Genomic DNA, 6000 nt, shown 5'->3' on the forward strand with positions numbered 1-6000 from the left:
CCGTCTGCATGGTGCGTTTGTGTGCTTGCCCAAACACCAATTACTCCTCGGACGGAACGGTGTGATACTGTGCCAAATACGGGGTATATCGGTACTGGGCTAAACCCGGGACATGCATCAGCAGCGCAGAGACCGCAGAGATCAGCAACAGCAGCAACCCTCCCTTCCACCGTGAAATGTTGCACACTTCTCACACGTGTCTGGGTTTGATGTACCTTGGCCGCTAGTGGGGGAACACCTCTCTGACTTGCGCATGTGTCTCTACTTTCTCTTGGCAGTGACTTACCGCTGCATTACATCTCGTCTGGCGCGCGGAGAGACCGTGGGCTCCAAGCGGTCCAACGCAACGCAGGCCACCAAGCCCGGCGACGACGACGGACTTGACCCGTTTCTCGCAGCAAACACAAGGTAGCACGCGCTGTCTCCGTACCTACGTATAACCGGCTGGAGGGTTGCACCGACGCCAAGGTTCGCGCTACGAAGGGGGCTCTGTGCGGCGATGGCGGCAGCAGCAGCAGCAGCAGCAGCAGCAGCATCGGATCCCGCCTGCATACCGATACCTTGCACACCTTATCGATCTGACGTCTTGGGTCCCACCGATTGGACTCTGCACGTGCACTTTTCACTTCAGCACATCGAAACGGAGGGCACACTGAAAGAGAGAGGAGGGGGAGGGGGAGTGGCAGGCATCGGTTTCACCCTCTCGTGGCGAAGGTTCCCCTGCCTCTCTGTCTGTCGTAGGTAGTGCAGTGAGTGAGTGTGCACTTCGTACGTAGCCCCTGTACGGTATTCATGTGGCCTCAGTGGCACCCGGCCCTGCGTTGTGTCTCGCAGTTTTTGACTCTCACGGCCACGGTTCTGCTTTCTTGACCCCGGGCCACGCTGCCATCCGTCCCCTTGCGGTGGCTGTCTCTCTCGTCCGAGACTCAGCCGACAAAGGGGAAGACCCAACGTCAGACATTGTGGCGTTATCCCGAGCGCGGCAGTTGTTAAGTAGAAAGGTTTCCAGCGGGAGGTCTCGCCAGTGTGTGTAGTCAGTTACCGTTCTGGACGCTTGGTCGTGCCTGAAGATGACGGCTTTTTTTCATTATTTTATTTCTATTTTTTAATCTTTACCCCCAGGACTACCTGGCCCCCCCATGCATCCATCCATCGACAGGGGGTGGGGGAGAGAGACGGAACTTTGCCACCACTATTGCCTGCCGTTTTCTGGAATTGCGAGTCTCGCTGGACTGTCCAGGCTGGACTGAGGTGGTGATATTTGTCTTTGCCCCTCGACACGTCTGGTCTCCTCGCGGACCATTGGATGACTGCACATCACTGCTGAGCAGAGGGAGGTAAGGTGATCTAAACCAAGCACCTAACGAAAAAAAAAAAGAATAAGAAAAAACAGTCCGACTCTTTGCTGGGAACGGGGGAAGCCTTCGCGGCCGGTCCGGTGCGTTTCTGTAATATACGGTCCCGCGGTCTGTGCAAACACGCTCCAAGCAAAGATTTAACGTTAGCCCGTCGCTTGCTGGCGTCGGAGAAATTCCATGGCCCATCGCACTAACGACTGTGAGCCGTGTGCCAATGGCTGTAGTGTCTTTGGAGGGTTCAGAGCTACTAGTTTTGGGAGGCGAGCCGAGGCACCACCGACGCCGGGCAGGGCCGGAGCGACTCCGGATGACGATGCTAGTCCGGGCCGTATGGTGTAAAACAAACACGTGTACGTAGTACAGGTAATTGGCGCAACAGAGGGGGGGAGGGGGGATCAGCACGGTGGTGTCGAACCCATCCCAGCCCACAACCTTAATCTTTGAGGAGAAGAAAGGAAGCTCATCTCCAGACTCCAGCAAGGCTCGCACGCTCGCATGGGCAACATTCCCTGCCCCCCCCGTTGTGAGGCAGAGAGGAGTGGATAAGCGTGGCCCTGCGCAATGATGCGGACCTGGGCTCTCTTTCTCTCTCCGGTCCACTGTGTTGGCCGATGACGAAGACATTATTTCGAAATATGGTTGAGGCATAATGCGCAGGAACAGCCCCCGTCATCCGTCACCCACTGGTTCCAAGTTCGTCAGTCAACCATTACTTACAGGCTCGTGGGGGAAAGGAAGGGGAGGGGGGGGGGCGGTCGAGTCTCGACATCATCGCAGCAGGGACAGCATCTTGCCTAATCTCGGCCACGGCCAACAACGACTCCCAGTGCGCCTCCGGGTGGAACACGTCCAATTAGCCATCAAGGCTCGCAGGACCGTACAAGAGGAAAGAAGGGGGCTCATGGATTTCTTGATACAACTTAGGGGGGGACCCGTCGCCCAAGGAAGTGGTAGAGTGATGGGCAACGGGATTTCCTGACAGAGAAGGACAGCCTGAAATCATTATGGAGCACCTCTGGTCCTCCCGGTTGCTGCTCAGGTCAGGTCCCGATGCATCGGGCCACCGATAGAGACAACCAAGAATCCCAAAAGTCCCAGCTCTAGACTTGAGGCACTGGTCCGAGAGATGATGTCACAAACGAGGCTAAGACAGATATAGGTCCCTTGCTGCCTTTCTGCTGCGCGCGCGAGCGCCATGCCGTGCTGGTGCAGGACAGATAGATGCATTAGCTTGGCGTCGGCCGGTAGTGAGTTTCCGCTTCTGTCCTCCCGGCAGGGAATGACTGGCGGGCAGCATCAGGCTACAGTAACGGTAGGACTGACTGCTTGGGCGGTTACAAACGGATGCGCCCACGCCGTTGAGACGGGAAGCTGGACAAAGGCGGCACGTGGGAAGCAAACGGGAGAAGGGGAGTCTTTTCTTCGCCTGCCAAGCAACCTGATCATGTGGATGAAGCCCATCGGCGTGTATCCATAGACCAACACCGAATGCCGCCTCGGTCTGTCTCTCTGTTTCTGAGCTGGTTTTCATTTTGTTTGTTGTATGATAAAGTACGCACTCATATCGCCTCCAATCCCCTAATCTCCAATCTGTTGGCCAACCGTTGGGCTGACTGGCGAAGGACGGCAATGTCGGGGAAATGGGCTCTTGGGGGGACCATTTCGAGGGGGGGGGGGGATGGAACCCGCCCTACGCCAGTCCGTGATTTCAGCGAAACCGGTGATGGGTCCACGTAATGAGATGCAAATTGTTAATCGATGGTCAGGCATTACTCTGACACAGCGGAACCACTCTCTTTGGCTTGCCTGCAAGCATCTAGTGATCAAGAGTACGTTCCGTTTAGTGCGACTCTCCTGTCCATCACCACCGCCCAGGACGACAGCCTTCCCCGAGAGGAAATGATCAGAGGGGAATAGGGATGGGCCTGGGCATGGAAATGGAGAGGGGGAGCATCCCGTACAAGGGATGGGGGGGTTTAGGGACCGGGCCAAGGCCTTCCCGTGCGCATGTCCTACACTTCGGCCTTCGAGATCCATCTCAGACGGATGGGCATCCCCCCCCAATCTCACGCCATCTCACGCCATCTCATCATCGTTGAATCGTAATTAACGCTGCAACCGTCCGGCAGCAACAGTGCACGACGGGGTGGCACCTGGCCAAGCGTGAGTGTCGTGTCGTGTCTGTACAGAGAGTTTTCGGTACCCGAAAGCGAGAAACTAGCAGAGGGGGCCAACGGACCTCAACCAACGGAACGAGAACAGATGGAGGGGCTCGCGATGGGCGTGCTTTGTTCCCTCTTGATTCTAATTCTGACCTGTCATCCAACCATCCATCCATTCCTCCCGTCTCCGAAGTACTTACCTACTTCCGGCCATGGGGCTACGAGGTAACATGAGCTCGCGGCGGCTGTACCTAACGCCAAGCCTCGAGCGGTGGGAACATTGCCGTGGGGGTGAAAAAAAAAAACTATAAAAAAAAACGAAGAAAAAAAACAAAACACAATGCCAAGACGTCTCTTTCAGAGACGAAAATGGCCTAGAGATTGGCGCCCGCCCACCGCGGGCGGACAATTTCCTCCCTCCCTCCCTCTCCGTCGTCTGCTGCTCCGTACGCTCCGCCAGCTACATTTGTACCTGCATCTACTCCGTACGTCTACTGTATTCCGTATTGTATATCGATGTGTTTGTTTGTCTGTTTCTTTGGCAATGCAAGGGGAAGCCATGCACACCTCCATGTTTGATCTCTCAAGACGGCGGCGTTGGCGGAGCGAACGGACGGCCACTGAGCTATGAGGCGCGAATGCGTACCGTTTATCATTGCCATCACCCTCGATGTGTTCCATGGGCGCGACTTTGCTACCTATTCCAGCCTATTCCAGCAAGTCGGTTACACACACGACTTATGAACCAGGTTCCGGTCCCGGTTTCGCTCCTGAACGCTGCTGGGATCTGCTACCGGGCACACCGTGAGCTTCCTGATGGCTGCCACTCCCCCCTGCTCACACTTTATCTATTTTTCCGTGTCCCCTTTCTCTCGCTGACAATCTTGCGGGTGGCGCCTACATACGTACCGTAGTAGTCCAATACCTATGACCTACCTACCTACCTACCTAGGTAGTGTACGTGTCCCTGACAGGGCAGCAAGTATCAAGTATCTTTGGCATCTGGGACGGGAATTGGTCTTCCCTCCCATGTTCTGCTTTCCTGGAGCAAGGATACGATGCCCATGACCATGGCTACCTAGGCCTAGGTAAGTAGATGTTCACTCCTCTGTCCGATGCCTTGCGCCCGCCCATCCCATAGTGACTAAGCAAATGTTCAGCCAAATCGCCCAACGGGAGACCAAAACCTAACGTCGTTAACCGTTAGTTTGATCAATAGTAATTTTATACCGAGTACATAAAGAGTCGGATCAAACATGGTTTATACCAATTTCAAGACAAGAAACGCTCCTTCGCCTATACCAGTATCTGGCGTACGCTATGGCCCTTGACTTCAATAGCTGCTATCAGTGTAATACCATCATCAGCTTCGGTATCGTAACTCTATTGTTACAAGACCTTAGCAAACTTGTCCTGTGAGCTAGGGGTAAATGTAATTCGGCTGAATTTTGACATCCCCACTGTATCCTCATCCGCATCCGGTCCGCACGCCCATCACCTTCTCCATCCCATCCAACCGTCCCATCATGCCGTCAGGGCCCCCTTCCCACAATGCAGTTATGTGGTCTGGTCCACAACCCACAATCTACAGCTGACACACAGTCCACAACTCTTGGACGGCACCGTCGAAGCATCGGGGAAGAGAGAGAAAGCCAAGACATTGGAGGATATATCAAGAAAGAGGCCCCCCCCTGGTGCTGGACCCGTTGTCTCTCCCACTCCAAGTAGTTCGTCTGTCCGTCACCGTCACCGTCATCGTTGCTATTAGCAGCCATCGTTCTTTTCCATTCACATTCGTTGGAAACTGATCTGCATCCAAGTTTGGACAGCCACCGCAGCTCAAGTACCTAGGCAATCCCTCTGCCTCCCTGCTCCAAGCCTCCCCCTCTCTTATTGCGCTTCCAATCTCTCCTGGTCCCTGTTCGTCCCTCAAGGACAACTCATCGCAACTAGGTCGACATACAACCTCTTACAAAACCGCCGCCAACCCCATTGGGAATCAGGTTTGAGCGTTGGTGAAACCGTTCAATTCCCACCTTAACTTCCCACCCACGTACGCCGTCGTCCTACGTTTACGTCGACGCCGTCACCCGCGCAAACTTATCCGATCCCGCCCGTTGTGCTTTCCAACCCCCCCCCCCCCCCCCCCCCCCCCCGGTTTTCCCAAAAAAAAAGGGGGCCCCCGCCGAAATTTTTTTTTTGGTTCCCCCCCCCCCCCCCCCTTCTGACACCTCTAGCAACTTACTTCAACTCTAACCGTATGTGCTCTAACGAATGGAATCGACTCGAGACCATACTAGCAAGCCGGTGCGTTGTGGCGCTCATTTGCACGGTTGCTAATCATATCTCCAAACCAGGCGCCGTCTCCAGTTCACACAGAAGGTTGGTCTTCAGCTTGCACGCAGCCATTCATAATATATGATATGGGCGTATTTCCCGGACTTTCGAATAGAACACTGAGTACCCGTACGACGAGAGAC

Source organism: Colletotrichum graminicola (assembly GCF_000149035.1).
Source record: "Colletotrichum graminicola M1.001 genomic scaffold supercont1.7, whole genome shotgun sequence".
NCBI lineage: Eukaryota > Fungi > Ascomycota > Sordariomycetes > Glomerellales > Glomerellaceae > Colletotrichum > Colletotrichum graminicola.